Source organism: Rhinatrema bivittatum, chromosome 12, assembly GCF_901001135.1.
Source record: "Rhinatrema bivittatum chromosome 12, aRhiBiv1.1, whole genome shotgun sequence".
Classification (NCBI taxonomy): Eukaryota; Metazoa; Chordata; class Amphibia; order Gymnophiona; family Rhinatrematidae; genus Rhinatrema; species Rhinatrema bivittatum.
Window position 1 is genome coordinate 24043859 of NC_042626.1, and position 21009 is coordinate 24064867.

The 21009-nt window shown below is 44.2% G+C and overlaps 1 protein-coding gene across 1 annotated transcript in view; it reads right to left on the reverse strand.

Moving 5' to 3' along the window:
- Nucleotides 1-20246, reverse strand: part of LOC115074190 (stabilizer of axonemal microtubules 1-like) — a 261641-nt gene extending 241395 nt beyond the window's left edge. The window contains exon 1 of the mRNA XM_029573438.1: nucleotides 20206-20246. The gene's annotated coding sequence lies outside the window, so the exon portion shown is untranslated. The remainder of the gene's footprint in view (nucleotides 1-20205) is intronic.
- Nucleotides 20247-21009: the final 763 nt, after the last annotated feature.

Genomic DNA, 21009 nt, shown 5'->3' on the forward strand with positions numbered 1-21009 from the left:
TTAAGATCACTGCTTTAGTGAGTTCAGACTAGACAGCTGCGGTAAACACAGGGTGGGGGTGGGGAAGGGGGGGGGGGTGTCCCTCTTAAGATGGGGGTGGGGTTTTCAGTGTTTCCCCACCATCCAACATTTAGATGTTCTCAGAGTAATGAGGGAATGAGCGAAAGAAAGACAGAGAGAGACAACCGTCCAGGTTAGAAGATATAAACAGCATTTGCTCAATATGATGCAGCTTTCATCTAGTAACGTAATACGTGATGGCAGAAAAAGACCAACCATCTCATCCAGTCTGCCCACTCGCTCCTGTCCACACTGCTAAGGATATATCCCAGCTGTACAGCATGTCAGACGCCGCTCCTTATACAAAGGCATTTGTTTTCATCCTCCTCTGTAAGCCACCATTTTGGGCAGATGCGCAGACAAGATCCCCCCCCCCCCCTTAGTTTGCATTTCCCCCTCTCATATCTAAGCACAAGGCTTGATAATAATAATAATCTAAGCGCCTTGAATTCCAGGATGGTACCTTCCTGGATGGTAGTCCACCCTCAACCTGTCACAGCATTGTTTGAAAGTCTTAAACTGGGAAATATATAAAGGTGGTTTATAAAGGAATGAATACAAATTAAATTAAACCCCAGCTGATCTCTGGGGAGTTTAGCTTTATTTACATAATTGTAAATTTACCAATCAACCACAATAATCATATCACGTCATATTATATTTTGATATATAGCGATTGGGACCTCAGCTCTTATGGTTCATTGTTGATTCTACACAGTCCAAGTCCAATTGACTACTACTAGCTCTGTGCAGCCTGACAAACAGACCTGGCTGCAGTTGACCTGCCAGGCAGCCCTGGCAGATGACCTAATTTGTAGCCTGAGAGCATCCCAGCTATTGCTCTTTTCCTTTGCTTCCTTATGCCCGAGTTATAGCTTGCTGGTACAAATCCAGCTATCCTCGGTGTCTCTACATTGTACTTCTGCTGTCTCATTCACTATTTTGCAGTTAAAAGGTCTTCTGTGCTTATCCCATGCCTTCTTGAAGTCCGTTACTGTTTTGGCCTCCAGCACCCGCTCTGGAAGTGCGCTTCACACATCCACCATTCATCTGAAGTCTACTGCCTCAGATGCTCTTACCATGACGCCTTTGTTATAGAACTTCTTTGCCACTTTCTGTGCATTAATAGCTTTCAGGTGCTCGAAGGTCTGTCTCTCCCCTCAGGTATACATATTTAGGTCTTGTAGTCTCATCTCGAAGGGCATTTGATGCAGACCCTGCACCATTCTCATAACCCTTCCTTGGAACGCCTCCACCCTGATTATATCCTTCCAAAAGTATGATCTCTTGTAACTGGACACAATACTCCAGATGAGGTCTCACCATCTACCTGTTCAACAGCATAAGCACTTCTTCAACAAAGGTGTGGGGGGGGGGGGGGAAGGTGCGGGGGGGGGGGTGGAGGGAACGGAGGCAGGCTACGTGGCTTGGCGCGCGCAAGTTGCACAATTGTGCGGCCCCTTGCGCGCGCCGACCCTGGATTTTATAACATGCACGCGGCTGCGCGCGCATGTTATAAAATCGGGCATAGATTTGTTCGCGCTGGGTTGCGCGAACAAATCTGCACCCGCACGCAGGTTTTAAAATCTGCCCTTAAGTGAATATCCTGAAAATCAGATCCATTTGTGGCACTCAAGGATTGAAGTTGCCCACCCCGACCTGCTCTCTCAGGTGTATCTGCTCTGCTGCATATCTTAGTGACACCTGCAAAGAGACTAATGCCGCTTCAATATTGCTTGCCAAATGTAATATTATTAAATTATGTTTTGATGCCTCATAGACTTCTTCTAGTGTTGTCTTGTGAGACAGAGAGAGAGAGGTAACACATGCAAGACTGAAATGCAACAAGAGAAAAGCAGTAAAAAAGGATCAAACAGAGTGTGTGAAATACAAAAAGGCAATAAGAATGAGTGTGGCCGAAAATCCAAAGGGAGAGGGAGAGATCAAAAGAATATAAAGCTCGTCCATCTAGAACATATCCAAATATCAGCTCATCATAACGATATTCAGAGGGGCCCACATGGTCTGGAAGTGGAAAGCTCTCGCAGTAATCAGTTTTGGAATAGCTGATAATGAGGCCCAGTGGGCTGTGAACCAGGGAAACCAGAGTCCAAATCCCTCTGCTGCTCTTTGTGACCTTAGGCCAATCATTTTACCCACTATTGCTTCAGGTACAAACTTGTAAGCCCTTTGGGGGGACAGAGAAATGGAATCTGCTTTGAAGAGCCCAAAATCAGAATACAAACTAAATAATAAACAGTCTCAAGAGACTCCAGGACCTCTGGCCCTCCCCATTAGAGTGCTTCCGGCAGGTTGCCAGTGTTTTTGTGTTACTATATTCATCTCCATTATGTGAATGCTGCCTATAGTCTACCATACACAACAGATGGGTGATTTGATTTTACTTAGCCCCCTGTCTGGTGCTCGGGATAGGGAATGCTACCAGTTCCTTAACTTTTCAGATCAACTAGAAAATGCTTTGTGCAATCTGCCAGTCAGAACGCTTAGGTGTCTGATCTCGTTTTATTCTCAATGTATTCGGTGCTGCATTAACCATCATAATTGCAAAAATGTATACATCTATATATATTAGCAATAAAGTTTATTTAGTTTAATTCCCCCCCCCTTCCGATTTCTAGTTGAAATTGCTGCCTGCTTCAGGTTAAGAGGAACAGCTCGAAAAAGCTGGGGAGATCTGGAGAATTTTCTCGGGCTGAGACTCAAAGGTCAGTGGACTGCAGAGCACAAGAGGGGAGGGGGAGGGGGAGGAGGAGGCAGACTGTGCACCGCCTCTTCCACTGTAAAATTAGCAGACACAAGAAAAGTTGGGGGGCCAGGGGTGGCAAGGGTCTGGACCCCCCGCCGCACACCACATTTTATCCTGCATTTGACATTAGACTTTAATAGTCTCAAGGACAGAAAAGCCAAAGATACATCAGATGTAATGAGACAGAGCGAAGTTTTGGTGACAGCAAATTTGATCACAAATGGGTTCAGAGATTGCTTCTTTGATATAAATGAAATGTAATTCATCTCCCAGAGCTTTGAATGGGTTCCCCGTGGCTGTGCCGAGTGACAGGAAGCAGCAGTCACCTCGGGAGCAGTGCAGGAGCAGCAGAGGAGAGAAGGCGCGGGTGGCGACGGCAGAGGCTTTGACAGGAGGCAATGCCCGATTTGGGGGCTTATCCTCTGCCCCCAAATAACATAACTTTATGCAATTGGCATCACCTCAAACACAACATAACAAGTAGCACATGGAAATGTAAAACAATCAACTGCAACGGCACTTTTTGTTTATTTATTTATTCCTTAGGTGATTGGAGTTCTGTGTTTTATTTTTTTGCTCTTCTCTGTGCTCTATGAGATGGAATAGAAGGTTTCCTGGAATCAGGGTATTAGGCGCCCTAGGAGAACCTTCGGCCTTGCACCCGCCCCGCCCCCGGTCCAGGCCCGACCTAATTCACTCAGAAAGGTCCCCTCTCTTTCACACGCTTAGGTTCCTTGTCTCACTAACACCATTGCTCTCTCGTACACACAATTCCTCACACTCACACACAGAGGCGCCACTCGTGGCCCGCCGAGACTGCTTCTCTCGGCCACGAACAGGATGGGCGCCTCTCGCAGCTCCACATGGCTGCTCTTTGTCGCCCCCTAATGGCTGGCACCCTAGGCGACCACCTAGTTCGCCTATTGGGATGCGCTGGCCCTGCCTGTAATACTCCAGAAACCTTCCAGACAGCCACTGCTGAGCTGCAAGGGCCCTGCTGTTCCTGGCAGCATTCAGAAACAAACTCTTCTCGTCTTCTACCCAGAACCTCAGAGAAGCATGTCCTGCATGGCTTATACACATCATTGCTCACATTAAATACATATTTTTGGGTTGAACGCATATTTTTTTTATTTATGCTCCTCTGAGCTACCAGCTGAACTGGAATCAGGGCTGGGATCAAGGAACAGGAGCCTTCATTGGCAAATACCCAGGGATTTTTTTCCCCCTTCCCCCTCTCCCATTAGGTGGTTTTTGTCAGAATAAGTAAAGAATAATCTATGATGAGGTCATGTCTGTGACGTAGTAGTGGAGAAACGAGAAAACGGATTTACTTTTAAAGAGGCAATAGAGCAGCTTTTAAACTAGAACAAGGGGGAAAGCTGACAGTCACTCAGCACTGCATGGTTCGGAGGAAGGTATCTTCGAAGGATACTAATGAAACGGGGCATCCCAACAGAGAGGTTCCAATAAAAGAAAATGTAGTCCATGTGCCTATAAGTAAAGAATCACCCTAGCTAAAGAATTCCAAATTATTTCTATCAACTGACTAGCAGGTTGTTAATACAAACAAAAAATGCACTTTGGAATGTCTGTATGTCACTGCCAGAAGCATAAGAAGTAAGATGGGAGAGTTAGAGTGTATAGCAGCAAATGATGAGATTGACATAATTGGCATCTCAGAGACCTGGTAGAAGGAGGATAACCAATGGGTCAGTGCTATATCAGGGTACAAATTATATCACAATGATAGGGAGGACCAACTTGGTGGGGGTGTGGCACTTTATGTCCAGGAGGGTATAGAGTCCTCAGGATAAAGATCATATAAGAGATTAAATGCTCAGTAGAATCTATATGAGTAGAAATCCCATGTGTGTTGGGTAAGAGTATAGTGATAGGAGTATACTACCATCCACCTGGCCAAAATGGTCAGACAGATGATGAAATGCTAAGAGAAATCAGGAAAGCTAACCTATTTGGTAGTGCAATAATTCAATTACCCCAATATTGACTGGGTAAATGTAACATCAGGACATGCTAGAAATATAAAATTCCTGGATGGAATAAACAACTGCTTCATGGAGCAATTGATTCAGGAACCAACGAGAGAGGGGCCTATTTTAGATTTAATTCTTAGTGGAATGCATGGTTTGGTGAGAGAGGTAACAGTGATGGGGCCACTCGGCAATAATGATCATAATATGATTAAATTTGAACTAATGACTAGAAAGGGGGGGACAATATGTAAATCTACAGCTCTAACACTAAATTTTCAAAAGGGAAACTGATAAAATGAGGAAAATAGATAGAAAAAACTAAAAGGTGCAGCTGCAAAGGTTAAAAGTGTACAACAAGCATGGACATTCTTTAAAAATACAATCTTAGAATTGCAGTCCAGATGTATTACACACATTAAAAAAGACGGAAGGAAGGGAAAACAATTACCAGCATGGTTAAAAGGTGAGGTGAAAGAGGCTATTTTATATTAAAAAAAATCCTTCAAAAATTTGAAAAAGGATCCATCTGAAGAAAATAGGAAAAAGCATAAGCATTGTCAAGTTAAGTTTAAAACATTGATAAGGCAAGCTAAGAGAGAATTTGAAATGAGGTTGGCCGTAGAGGCAAAAACTCATAATAAAAACTTTAAAATATATCCAAAGCAAGAAACCTGTGAGGGAGTCAGTTGGACCATTAGATGAGCAAGGGGTTAAAGGGGCTCTTAGGGAAGATAAGGCCGTTGCAGAAAGGCTAAATGAATTCTTTGCTTCCGTGTTTACTAATGAGGATGTTGGGGAGGTACCGGTTCCGGAGATGGTTTTCACGGGTGATAAATCAGATAAACTGAACCAAATCACAGTGAACCTAGAAGATGTAGTAGGTCAGATTGACAAATTAAAGAGTAGCAAATGCATCCCGGGGTTCTGAAGGAACCGAAAAATGAAATTTCTGATCTATTAGTTAAAATTTGTAACCTATCATTAAAATCATCCATTTAACCTGAAGACTGGAGGGTGGCCAATGTAACTCCAATATTTAAAAAGGGCTCCGGGGTGATCTGGGAAACTATAGACCGGTGAGCGTGACTTCAGTGCCAGGAAAAATAGTGGAATCTATTCTAAAGATCAAAATCACAGAGCAAATAGAAAGACATGATTTAATGGAACACAGTCAGCACGGATTTACCCAAGGGAAGTCTTACCTCACAAATCTTCTTCATTCCTTTTGAAGGGGTTAATAAACGTGGATAAAGGTGAACCGGTAGATGCAGTGTATTTGGATTTTCAGAAGGCTTTGACAAAGTCCCTCATGAGAGGCTTCAAAGAAAACTAAACAGTCACAGGATAGGAGGCAATGTCCTTTCGTGGAATACAAAGTGGTTAAAAGATAGGAGACAGAGAATAGGATTAAATGGTCTATTTTCTCATTGGAAAAGGGTAAACAGTGGAGTGGCTCAGGGACCAGTGCTTTTCAATATATTTATAAATGATCTGGAAGAGAATACAATGAATAAGATAATCAAATTGCAGATGATACAAAATTATTCAGAGTAGTTATATCACAAGCAGATTGTGATAAATTGTAGGTAGACCTTGCAAGCCTGGAAGATTGGGCATCCAAATGGCAGATGAAATTTAATGTGGACAAATGCAAGGTGTGCCACATTGTGTAACTACAGCAAGGGTTATTTTTCACTATGTTAGATTCCATATTAGGAGCTACCACCCAGGAAAAAGATCTAGGCATCATAGTGGATAATACATTGAAATTGTCGGCTCAGTGGGCTGCAGCAGTCAAAAAAGCAAACAGAATGTTAGGAATTATTAGGAAGAGAATTGTGAATAAAACAGAAAATGTCATAATGCCTCTGTATTGCTCTCTGGTGGGACCAGACCTTGAGTACTGTGTACAATTCTGATCATCGCATCTCAAAAAAGATATAGTTGCACTGTAGAAGGTACAGAGAAGGGCAACCAAAATGATAAAGGGGATGGAACAGCTCCACTATGAGGAAAGACTAAAGAGGTTAGGATTGTTCAGCTTGGAGAAGAGACGGCTGAAGGAAGATATGATAGAGGTCTTTAAAATCATGAGAAGTCTAGAATGGGTAGATGTGAATTGTTTATTTACTCTTTCGGATCATAGAAGGATTAGGGGGCACTCCATGAAGTTAGCAAGTAGCACATTTAAAACTAATCAGAGAAAATTCTTTTTCACTCAATGCACAATTAAACTCTGGAATTTGTTGCCAGAGGATGTGGTTAGTGCAGTTACTGTAACTGGGTTTAAAAAAGGTTTGGATAAGTTCAAGGAGGATAAGTCCACTACCTGCTATTAATCAAGTTGTCTTAGAGAATAGCCACTGCTATTACTGGCATCAGTAGCATGGGATTTACTTAGTGTTTGGGTACTTGCCAGGTACTTGTGACTTGGATTGGCCACTGTTGGAACAGGATGCTGGGCTTGATGGACCCTTGGTCTGACTCAGTATGGCAATTTCTTATGTTCTTATGGAGATTTGAGAGTTCTAAGGAATGAAGAGTTGAAAATGATAACTTTGAAAATACGATTTTCAACTCTTAGTTGGCTGTAAGCCTGAATTCTGCAATTTCAGATAAATCTGGCCAGTGCGACCTCTCTGCCAGTACCATGCAGGCGCTAGATTTATGTCCTTGGAGGCCTGGCTGCTGGCTGGTGTCCACAGCAAGAGGTGAGCAGTCAGGTCCTAGTTCCTGAACTGTGACCTTTTCCATCATCACCTCTGAGACAGATACGTTATTGAAACATGGATCTATATTGGGATTAAAGTATAATAAATAGGAAAATGTAGCATCAGGTAAGAGCAATAAGTATTGATGGTTTTATTTATGATTCAAAACAAGTATAAAAAAAACAAACACTGGGACCTATGATCATTTTGGAACTGAGGCTGGCACAGACCACTGAATACGTTCAGTCTGGCTGTGTAGGGGCGCCCCATTGTTTTGCATCTAAATTGTCCAGATTATTATATGGTGGTCATCGTTCGAGGTGCATCATAGGTGTTTGTTGATCAATGGTTTCCCTAAGACAGGATTCATTAGGTGCCTGGTGTCTCATTACAACTGGCTGCTGACAGCTAACTAACCAGAAATGTTCTGGCTGCACGGGGCCAGCAGACCTGGGCCCAGCACAACAAACCTTGGGCCAACCAGAACTTACCAAGTGCCAGAACAGTAACCGAGGAGAGAAATTTGGTTGTTGCAGTGCAAACGTTGGTTCAGGAATGCTGCCAGGGAGAAAAAATAAATAAATAAAAGAAAGGGGTGGGTCGGCCCAGTGGAAGGTACAGTTTCCAGAACCGAGCCATTTGTGGGGCCAGCAGGACATATGTGAGTCCCAGCCTCATCCTCCGCTCTTGAAAACAAGAGCGGAGGATGAGGCTGGGACTCACATATGTCGAATGAGCTCTGCAGATTAGAAGAACAGAGACCGATTCTCCTGCTTATGTCTTTCACTAATTAACAAGTAAATCAAAGCCCATGTACTAATTACAAAAATGTATCTTCACAACACTTCCCAAGATCTTGTTTCCCTTTCTGTCCTCTGGGAGACCGATTGCTTCAGCCAATGTAATGTATTATTAATGTTGATTTTGTGCTGCGGTATATTCTGGGCTGGAAACCCTTGATGTGAATGGCAGCGTTTTGCTGACTGAGGTCCATAGCAGCCTAGGTCACTTCAGGAGAATCCATATGTAAAGTGTAATCTACCCCCCGAGTGGGAATCACCTTCCCAGCCCAATACAGCACTGGCTTTGCTCAACCGGGGGGTTCTCTGGGTCCCTTAGAATGGCTAAACTGGGCAGAGGTTACCTTTAAAAATATCATACAGTCCAGATCAAGACTGCCCTCCAAACAGAAAGAACATTTACTAGCAAAAATAACCAGTTCAGCCAGTACAAAAACAAAGTCCATGGCAGAAATAGTAGAAAAGTCCAGATACGAGATTAGTCTCCACAGAAGAAGATCATGTGCTCTGTAAGTCTCCGTAAACTTCAGTACTCTGCTCCTTCCTTCACAGGTTCTCTGCAGTTCCCCAGAGGACAATTACAGTAGCCCCATTACTCACAATTCAGGTTGCTCCAAGCAGACCTTGGGATCTCGCAGCCAGTCAGGTTTCCAGGATATCTAGAATGAATTTGCATGAGATTTATTTGCATGTGCTATGCAAATATTTCTCAGGCATATTAGGGATATCCTGAAAAACCTGACAGCCTGGATGTGGGGGGGGGGGGGGGACGGGATGGGGGGACGACCAAGAACCAGTTTGAGCACCCCTGCAGCAGGAGCATAATTGCAGTAGATGACTCATCAAAATCCTCCCACTGGCTCTTATTGGGCAGATATTTCCTTCCCCCCCCCCCAAAAAGGGTTATCTCCCTTCTAAGAGCTGTAAAGTGAGGTTGGGACAACCAATTCCTTGTTGTACCCTCCTTTTTCCCCCAGTTTTTTTTTTTTTTACTTTTCAACAAATCACAGGCCTTTTCTAGTCAAACTTTCCTGACCAACTCCTCTTGGTGTCTCATGGAAGGCATTTTTATACTCCCTCCTTGACCCATTTCCCCTTTGGGGGAAGAACCACCCTGTCAATCCAGTAAACCACATGAACCCCCTGAACTCCCTCTGAACCTCCCGCTGCTAGAAGGTTTTCAATATTATGACACGGCTACGCCAATGCACCTCTAGTGGCCAAACAGGGGCAACCCATTAAAAAACACCCTGGGCCCTGGCTTGAGACTCTGGGTCAGAGGATGCTATCCACGAGGTTGAAGGTCTCCCATGATATATCTTACTAGGTTAAATATGACTTTTAGGAATGCCTGGGTCTGGCAGCTCAAGAACTTCCAAGTCCATATCTGTTCAGTTTATTGGTTAAAAAAAAAGTCTCCTTTCTGTGAATTCAACTACAGTAAAGAGCAAAAAAAAATGCCTAAGCCCAGGACGTGTTTTCCTGTCAGGCAGGATGTCATCAGCAAAACAGAAAGCACGCCCTGATCGTTTCCAGCCTTTTTCACCCTGGAGTGACTGATGGGCCAAAAGCAAGAGTTTTAACCTGTAAACTGAACGGATGATAATCCAGCGCCCCTTGCCCTTGTTTTTTTCTTGAAGTTGCTTGTTGTTTGGCTGTGGGAGCGAAGGGCTCTGGTGCATGCTGATAAGGCCCAGACAGTGTAATTCCTCTTTGAATCCGACCGTTGAATGAAGTCGATTTAATAAATGAAAGCGTCCAATATCTCATTTGGAACGTGACACTGCTGCCAGCACCCTCTGCGAGATGCAGTTATTAACATGGCAGGCCACAGCATTACAACAATTTACCAGGCACCGATCTCTTCTAAATTGGCTTCCTCTGCCGAGTTGGGGATGGGTGTGAGGCCCAGCTGACCTGCCTTTGCATGTTATGGTCTGTGAAAGGATCCGTTGATAGTTAATTTTTAGCCTGTCACAGAGGCCAAAGACTGAAAATCATATCCCAACACATGGGGACAGACTGGGCCTTGCTATGCAACCCCCCCGCCTCCCCCCCCCAGCAAGCACAGCTGAGCTCCGATATCCAAGCACACTTCAGATTGTTTCACTTCTGGGAGTCCCTTTCATCATTGTTATTAATAATTTAAATGCTTATATTCCGCCCTGTCCAGACCAGCTGTTCATAGCTCTCAAAGCAGAGGCTACAGCTTGGGATAAGTCTTGGGAATGTAGGAGTGCACTCACTACTGCATGGTCGAGACTAGGGACATGGGAGATTTCTGATAAAATAATTTTGGATAATGGGGGGGAGGTTTTCTACATAATGGATCATATGAAGCCAGCCGGTTTTCAGATAATCCAGAGATTTTGCTGGATAACAGATCACAGCCTGGGGATGCAAATATTTTCCCGGGATAATAAAAGTTTCTGGTTGACAGACCTTCGATATATGGTGCTCTTCTGCAGCTTGCTACACAGCAGCTCCCCAATACTGTGCACCCTCTTATGGAGGGCATCTCCTGATACACAGAAAAGTTTTAGTGAGTCATGCAATGGAGAGTTATCCCCTGCCTTCCCGACACAGTGAATGCCTTAACAATGATAATCTAATGAATCCTGGTCTTAGTCCACTGTTTATCCAGTCACAAGGTGTCCCTGAAAGTGCACTGCCTGATTTTGCCCCTGACCCTGGTACGAGCATTGTCACCTCAGCCACCATCCATGCTCTGCTCCACCCAACACCAAGTCGAAGCGCAAGGCCCAGTGCACCCAAGCACCAAAATCTTGAGACGTAAAAAGTCTAGGCATCTCGGGAAGTTCCCACGACACTCAGGTTAACCCAGAACAGAACTCACAGGAAGTAATTCGGCAAGGTATGTACAACTGTTGGCAGTGGCCTAGTTCACTCCAGAGCCTGCGGGTATTGTGCAGTGCACATCTTGCTGCTGCTACTGAGATCTGAATATTACAGCCCATGTTGCTTTCCCATTTGCTGGCACCGCTAACCCCAGGCAGCTTCCTCTAGCAATGTTTACCAAATGGTTTGGTTGATCTCCCTTCAGCCCTCGTTGAAACACAAGGGCAGGTCCCCCAACACATGTGTGATTGATCACATTCAGATTCAGCTTTCTTCAATCTACACAAGATAGAAATATAAACCATATTCCTGTGTCCGAGTACACAAAGGCATCAAACTCAAAATTAAAAATGCAGAGTGGTGTGGAGAGGAGGAAGGGATGGAGCTCCACCAGCAAGGGGTTTCTTGCATTCTGGTCTTCTTGCTGCCCATTCTCTGGGGTTGTCGGGGTAGTGGAGATTGAACCTGCAGCCCCCATGTGTTCAAGGCCAGAGGATCCTGCAGTGAAGCCACAGGGACTCTGACTCATCAAGCATCCTGTAGGAAACACCAAGCTAAGCAGAGATAGGAAGACCCGCCTCTGGAGGCTTCTTATTGGATCAGCACTTGAAGTGTCCAAAATTGAGGGCTAAATATATGAAGCCCTAGTCTGCTGGTCCAACTGTCCTCATAGAGTTTGCTCAGTGATACCGCTCTTTGCCTGGCCTGTTTCCTGCTTGTTCCTGCACCGTTCTGGTTTTCGACCCCTGGCCTGTTTCCGGGGGCCACGCTCACCCAAAGGCCGAACATGTGGGGAACAGCAGCTGCTTTAGGCAGAAGAACATCTGCTCCAGAGTCTTTGGCCCCTCTGAGGTATGCCCCTGCCCAGGCGCTGCACCTCCTCTCTGAACTCAGCGGAGTGGGCTGTGACAGGGATATTCCACACATCATTCTGGAATATAGATAGCTGGGTGGCTGGAAGCCAGGAGGCAACTTGCCTACCTGATGTGGACCTCATACATTGTCTAGAAAGGAGGGAATCCAGCAGAGGAGGAGACGGCAGCAGGTAAGAAGCACTGCTCGCTGACTCCTCCTGCTGGCAGGAGAGCGGTCACAAAAGGAGGGCGGGGACAGGACAGAAAGGAAAATCTTTTCTGCGAGTGGCAGCAGCTCTGGCCTGTCTCCTTTCTTCACTGTTATTTATTTAAAAAGAGTTATATCCCACCCAATCAACAAACCACATCAGCCTCCACTTAAATGTTGAAACAATGTAGTGATGAAAGTCAACAAAAACACAGGACTGACCAGGAATGATCAATACCACAGTCACTCACATCTCACACTCCCCAAAGATGTGAAAAATAGAACAACTGATTGAGAAACTCAGTTCAGCACTGTCTGTGAAGTAATATCTATCGTACACACGCTCATATAAGCTTGTAAAAGATGGGCAAACGTGTGACGAGGAAAGATACATCGTTAGTCATTTCTCAAAGCAAGATAAAGAGGATTCTAACCTGAGCTGGTCCAGGAATTCATTGCAAAGGAGTGGACTTGCTCTGCCTGCTCATGAGTTTCAGCAAGGCATAGAGGGCACATCCAGTAAATTCCAAAAGAACGAAGACGACCCAATGAATTGTCAAAACTTGAACTGAAACACTTCTGGGCAGGACCAATGACCACCTTAAAAATCAGAGCCAGACCACTGGTAACCAGTGAAGTCTGGCTAGTTTTGGGGGTTATGCGTTTGCGGAGTGATGTTCACCAGACGTGCCGCAGCACTCTGCACTAATTGAAGCACCTTCAATATCGCTGAGGTAAGTCCCAAGTAGAGAGAATTACAGTAACCAATGGATATCATAATACACGCTTGAGTAACTGTGCCTGTGGATCTGGCCTGGCGCAGCCAGATCAAAATTTACCGGGGTAGATGGTTTAGAAAGATGTTTTCCCTTTGATAGACAAAGTTGATATTTCATTCTGGGGCCCAAGAATTTCCCACTTCAAGGCCATCATGAAATTCTGATTCAGTCCTGGTTTTCTATAACCCAATCCCTGTGCAGTCTTCAGGATGGCAAACTGGCAAGAATGCAGAGTTTGGAAAACCAGGACTGAATTAACATCTCATGAAGACTCAGAGTTAGGTCGATAACAGCAACCACTCCTCCTTGAGTAAAACAAATAAATAAACAAATAAAAACCTTAATTAAACTATTTCTCTCCTTTCTGACTCTACATCTCACTATCAACAACAGGAACTTGTAAAGCTTAGGAGCCTTCCTAAAACTCTGATTCTGGTCTTTATTTTCACATGAACTCTTTCTTCGGAAAGGAAGATTATTATTTTTTTTGTGTTATAAGACCGGCTGCCTGGAATATATATAAACAGGGGACCCTCCCACAAAATAAAACCAACACCCCTCTGGGATATTCACTTCTAAGAGAATACCATTTTCCGTGCCCATCGCACGCGTGCACGTGAAAAGTCTGAAGATCGCCTTTTCCATTTGCTACTGCGAGGATTTTTTTTCAGCGACGGTAATTTATGCAAGTTGGGGGAGCAAGCAGGCCCTAAGCATTTTTCCCACAGGCCCAAAATGGGAGAAAACCTTTAACAAATCTGCCCTTAAATCTTTACTCTCCCCCAACCCCATGATTAAAAGCATCGTACCCATCACTTCTCGACCAGCCCCCAAGCCATCCAGGGCTGGCAACGTGTTAATTCCTAGCACTGTCTTTATTCAGCTACCGCACGCCAACAAAATGACATGGGTTGCAAGCAAGACTGGATGACCAAAATAGATAGAGTGATCATAATATAGGTATATATATAGTACAGTTCCTCTAAAACAGGTTCCAATGAACGTTACAGTGATAATAATTTACTAAAATTACATAGCGTCACCTCTGAGGTGGAAAGCACAGCTGTTCCGATCTGCATGTCAGCTTCCAGGGGGGAGAGGTGCATAGAAAGTGTGTCACAATTCTTCTCCAGGTGAGCAAACACACACACACACACACACACACACACACTGAGAGATGATGAAAAGATTTGCCTAGCGAGATTTGCAAACAAACATCTTTGGCCTTCTCCTGACTCACAATCCATCGTCACTGCTACCACCAGGGCCCCACAGGAGTAAACTATGGTGTTACTAAGAGATTTTCATCATAAAATGTTTGTTTTTCCAAGAAAAACCTACAACATGAATAGGTACAGAATTAAATTGGTGGAGGTACCTTAAATACAATAATTGCCAGCCAATAAAGGCTACTTGACCCACCTACTCTGCCCTGTTGTATTGGCCTACAATATATTCCCAGACTGTGCTCAACCTCTGGGGATCTCCTTCCCTTGCATTTTCCACCATCTTTTGCGTTTCTCCTAGCCTCTGCGGATGGGGTCCAGTCCACCAGCCTCTCGGTAATGAAATCTTTCCTCACCTGTCTTGTTTCCTCTCTCCAAGTTCGTTTCATGATCCTTTGTTCCCTGTGCTGCTGCTTCTGCTATGGAAGACGTTAGTTTAATAATGGAGCAGTTGCCACCTTTTAAACAAGCGACCACTGATGGAAGGCAGTGGTCTTGAAAATGGTCGCATTGTAAGAATCTAGACTCAAAAACCTAAAGGAAATAAAGAACACTTAAAAATAATTATGGATGAAAACCAGGGAAGCAAATGAAACTTCTCCATTTTAATTGGGTTTCAGAATTCTGTTTAGATGCACCAGGGCAATTCTGCATTGTGGAGGGATACTCTGATTAGCTTTTCTATTTGCTAGAGGCACTTGGCCAACACCCTAAGGCATGCCGATATCTATAATGAGGCAATGTCTATCATGCCTTATTGCTTAATTAATTACTTCAGGGTTTTTTTTTTATTTGAATAGTCTGCAGAAGACAGGCATGTGCCAATCCAGTGCCTGCATTGCTGGGGCAAGAGGGAGCTGTCATAGACTATTTAAAACAAATATTACATTGAACATCAAACATCAAATGATGAGAGTACTGCAGTGAATTACAAGTAGTTAATTAACAAAACTAGCTTAGAATATTTATCATCCAGTGAACCGGCACAATTCAAAAATTGCACAGATACTTTTCCAGGTCTTATTCCCTTAAGGATCTCTTAAAAATTAGCAATACAAGAGTCATATTTTAAATGCACAGGCAATGTCTCCCACAAAATGAAAAAGCCATATGATAAAAAGGAACTGACCAATCATAGAATTAGTTCAAAAATAGGGTTGCATAGGTCCATAAGGGCCCCTATAGTCCATCCCCTACCCTGGACCATCCCACTTTTACAAACTGTACCACCTTCCTGCCTGGGTCACTCCTTGTAGTACTGGCTCACCTCGTAGAAAGTGTTCCCTAATATCTGGCTTAAATCTCATTTGCTGTAATTTAAACCCATCGCTTCTTGTCCTTTCCCCAGTGAAAAGTGCAGCATATCTCTCTAGCAGTGCATCAAAAACGATAACTAGTGGTAGATGGGGAACACTGGATCACTCTTCTCATTGAAAGTAAGTTTCTTTTATTATACAACAGGAAATGCATTTACAATTCACAGGAAGGAACAGCAGCACCCACTTTGCCTCATCATCACTCGGGAGCGGCCACAGGGTGGGAAACAGCGAGGAGTCCAAAAGAGAGGCCTAACTCTAGCTGTTTCCACACAAACAAAAAGCTTTATTTACAAGCAAAACAAAACACAACATAAAGGCTCCTAGCCCCAGCGGTCCCTTGTGTGAACAAATGGTTAAGTATAAGTGGTTCGGGTGAGGGCTGGCTTCCTGCCTTCCTCCTGGGGACTCCTGTGCCCTGGCCTGTTTATGCTAGGCTGCAGGGATCTTCCCTGGGCCCAGAATCCCTTGCTGGCTTGGATCTTATGGAGGACCAGGCCAGCTAGCTGGGGCCAGACCTTTAAGATGTTTGGAGGGAGTTTCTTATATAGTCCCTCACACATTCATACTGGGGCCTTCACTTTTAAACTGGCCTTTTTTTTTTTTTTAATATTGCCTAAGCAGCTCCTTTGCCATCACAGGAACCGCTGGGCAAGAAATATTTGGATCAAACTGGCATCTGATTGATTCATGCAGTAGCTGTAAGATGTAATTTGTTAACATCATAACCAGCTTGGACCAATGGGATCCACAGTGTATCATGGTCGGCCATCTTCCAAAACATGGCTGTTCTTAGAGGGATGTGAGGGGTTTCGGGGTAAAGTGCTTAAATAAATAAACAAAACTAGCAACAGTAGCATTTAAAATGTGCAATGACCATTACTGCTTGACCATTGCGATTACAATGTTTGCTAACATTTTCTATTAATAAATGTGTAATCTACATTTCATAGAGATTCTTTTCCCTATCATCTTACTTTTATCATAGTTTCCACTGGGGTGGACAGCACTTTGTCTTTAGGCAGGACTGGCACCACTGCTACCCAGTTTCAGCAAGAGGAGATTCATAGCCTCAGGCTAGCTGGGATGGCAGCTGTACTGCACTGATTCTGTTGCCAGAGAGCCGGCTCCATTCCCAGGTCAACAGGTCCTCAGTTTTTTTGTCAGCTAACAGGCGGTTATTCTCTTTAGCCAGATCTGATGCCAGCTGCCTTGTCCAAACTGCCTGAAACTAGTTTCCTTCCTTAAGGCCAGCGTTGGCTCAGGCTCTGCTCTCTCTCATCAGAGGAAGTGCCACATTTCTAGATTGATATTTACCCAAAGTGTACTGCAGTGCTTCATTCTGATCTGCCTGAAGATAAAGTCTGTTCTTGGCATCCTTACCTCTTGATCAAGGTTGTCTATCAGTATCTCTCCCTCCACCCTTACTTCATTCATGTCTATCTATCCCATGCAATCATCTTAACCATCCCATCAGTAAAAACAGCAAGACTAACACAGGTGAGGGAGCGTGCACTATCACTGGCGGGTCCCACCCTATGGAACTCCAGGCCTCCAGAACTAAGACTACAGAGAGATTTCAAAATGTTCAAAACAAAACTCAAAACATGGCTTTTCAAACCGGCTTTTTACAAAGAGAACGTGGAAAACAGATAAGGAAGAGCCAGCATATAGCACCTAACACATGGGGGCAGATTTTCAAAGGGATACGCGCGTAACCCCCGAAAAGCTGCCCCTTCCACCCCCTGCGCACGCAAGCCCCGGGACGTGCGTAAGTCCCAGGGCTTTCCTGGGGGGCGTGTCATGGCCGGCGCGTCATCGGGGGCGTGATTCCGGCTCAAGGGCCGGAATCACGCCTGCCCAAGGCAGGCGTAAAAGTTACGCCTGCCTTGGGCAGGCGTAACTTTTGAAATAAAGGTGGGGGGGGGAATTAGTTAGGGCTGGGGGGCGGGTTAGTTAGGGGAAGGAAAGGGAAGGTGGAGGGCGGTGGAACAGAGGCAGGCTGCTTGGCTCGGCACGCGCAGGCTGCCGATTTTGCGCTGCCTTGTGCTCGCCGACCCCGGATTTTAAAATCCAGCGTACTTTTGTTTGCGCGAACAAAAGTACACGCGTGTGTACTTTTTAAAAATCTGCCCCATAATCTCCAGGTACATACCTGGAAATTATCTTTCTCACACTGTTAAGCATAAATAACAATAAACCATAGGTACCCACCCAAAAGACAGGCACCAATAGACACCTTACGTCAGAAATCAAATAGCTGATAGCGATTCAATTGTTACCGATTATTAATGGCACCTTCATTATAAAGTTTTTTTTGCTATTTTTTGCTATTTGTGCCCGGTTGTAAACCGTTATGATGGTAAATAACTTAATGACGGTATAGAAAAACTTTTAAATAAATAAATAAATAAAATATGTAGCAAGCACCCCGTTTCGGTGCTTTATCCTCGACTAGGGATGCTGTGGGTCCAGGTTCAGGTCCGGAGGGGGAGGAAGATTTCTCTTCTGGGCTCCCTGGCACCATCGATCACAATCTCAGTGACCGCGTCACACTCTAGATCAGATTCTTCCAGGGGGTGCCAAATAGTGAAGAATAAAAGGAGGGAAGCCAAAATCAGCCCAACAGGGAAAAATCATCCATCCCCCTACTAAGTCCACACAGTGGTACACATAAAAAAAAACACTGGAGTCCGTACTTGGTGTTCAAATAAAAATATAGGTCAAGATTGCAAAAATAATAATCAGTATACATCCAATGATCAATGAAAAGTAAATAGTTTCTCTGTCCATCCTTCTATTCACGTCCCTTCCTGCTCTTGCACCTTCATCCTGATTGAAAATATCCTCAGCAGCGAGAGTGGGATAACTAGACCTCAGTTCCAGTTCTGGTATGAACTGGGCTGGAAAACAGTACCCCCAAGCAAAAATACTCAACTGGGTTTAAAAAAAGTCAGACTCTTCAAAAATACAAGTCCTTTGAGTTATTGGCTCAATAGGCTACTCCCTTCTCTTTACCCCATCTGTTAACTGGTTGAATGGGCAAACAGATCTCTGGGATACCGGGCAGTATTCCTTTCTGCTGGTCAGCCAACATCCAAAAAAACTAAATCTTCTCAAAAATCTCTTCCTCACAACTGCTTTGCCAGATGCTTGAATTGCCTTCTGTGAGATCGTGGGGGAATCTCCAGCTCTCTAACCACCTTGCTTTGAGATCTTGTGCAAACCTCTAGCTGTCCATTCCATACCATCATTCGGTTTTGCCATCATAACGGCTTACAATTGTCGATGGGAAAGGGGAGTGTTAGTAGGTTCACTAATCAATATGATTATTGATTAGCGAACTCCATCTCCTTTCAATGAGAATGCTCCTTCTGTTGCTGGTGGAATTTTTTTTGGGGGGGGGGGCCATGGCCCCTGTGGCCCTCCCCCACATTCTGACACCTATGTTTGGAAATACAAACCTTCCAGTCAAAAAACCTGACATACATATGACACGCCTTTGTAAGCCATCCAGAAAAATCCTGCAGACCCCTGGGGAGGGAGGAATAGTACAATAACCTTATCCCACTCCCCATAGATGCTGGTATTCGTAGGGACTGCCACAGAAAGTGTGCCCTGAGATCTCAACAGAAGGAAGACAAAGACTGCCCGAACCCCCCTCCCCCAATAAAACATGCTCTCTCCTTTCATCTTCTGGCAAATATGCCCTATAAATAAATAATATGATCCTAGGAAAAGATTGCTCAAAATTCATCTGATGTTTTTATTTGGAGCTTTGAAGGATAGTTTCAAAGTTTCTTCCTCCTCACCTTATTTTAATTATAAAATTGGAAGAGAACCTTTCCACAAGCCGGTGTGGTCTTCTACGCATGGTATAAGGTGCGCGCATGTGCACCCAAATTTACAATCGGAAGTTGGGAGACAAAAAACCATTTCTCTGTGTTTGGTTCTTAGATATTGTAAAGCTGTAAGTATTACAGCCCCTTTCTTGTCCGATATCTGTGTTAATGGTTCCATGAGCGACCCTTTCTCCAGGCTGCATCCTTCGGGTGCTCACATCAATGTTCTCATTGACGGGTATCTCACCACAGCAATGCCTGAAGCCATTCCAATGAAAGGAAACAGGCGCATTTGGAGACATCGCTTCTTGATCTTTTGGCTAGATCCCAGTGGAGGGTCTGTGCTAGGAGTGAGACAGTCCCTTCTTGGCTTTTTGGCTGAAACTGAGAACCCTTATAATATGGAGGGTTAATGCTCCGCCAACTGATCTCACTGGGGACCTGATGATGTAAGGACTATGGCTAAAGGAAGGGGGTTAAACCACCTATTGAAAATCTTTGTCTTGGAAGCGTGGCCTGATGCACCCTGGGAATTTAACCTTTCCTTGCCCCGGTGGAACTTCATCCCTAGGACTGGGTTTGTGAAAGAACTGGGAAATATTCACGGCATCAGAAAATTCTCTGCAACCCTGCTCCCTATAACTTAATAAAAGGACTCTCGATTTTTCTTTTCTGACATTAATGGCATCAGGAAAAGAGATTTACAAAAGTTGAAGCGTATTTAACTCAGTGTCTCTAACAAAGAGAAACTCATCAGAAGTAACAGCATTTCTGCAAGTGACTTACATTAAAAGATTCCCCACCAAGTCCATCAGCAAAGCAGTCTTTCTTCCACTATTAACCTGCGAATAAATCAAAGCATATCTACATCAACTGAGTGGCAGTGACTTTGCAAACGTTCATTATTAATGCACAAACAGCACCTGAATTGCCCAATTCTGGGCGCCCTATCTCGGGAAGTAGTGTTATGTTTGAATGTTAATGCAGCTGACGATGAAGCTGCGTTGATTAAATTTTAGACTTGCAAATGGATTTAGTAAATAGACTTTAAGAGGAGGTGGATCAGGCTGTCTGCTTTTATTCCAAGCGCATTAAATAGCAGCCCTTTAAGGATGAGCTGAGCAATTCACCAAGGATGCTCTGGCAAATGAGAAATGCTTCTCTCCAGCTCTCACTTTCTGAAGAGGATGGATTTGTATGTCAGGAAGAAAAAAAAAATTCTTTTAAGCAAATTAATTTATGGGAGTTATTCTTTTCTTAAACACTGAAAGACAGTTTGTTGACTCCTTTCTCCCATAACCATTCTCCCTTGGAATGAAAGGTTGGACATTCATCACTTGATGCTGTGTAGAAAGTTACTCTGCTGCCTGGAAGAGTGGGGCCAAGCTCTGCATTGTTGGCTATGGGAAAGGGAATATTAGACTGTTCTAAATGTGGCTAAAGTCTCATATTAATTTGACAGATACATTATAAGAGAAAAGCGCAAAGAGATGACAAGGAAAATCTTTCAAGAAGGCCTGGGGTAAACACAGTGGAGAAACCAGAGGGAACCTGAAGATGAGGTACGGCCGCTGTTCGCTAATACTGGCG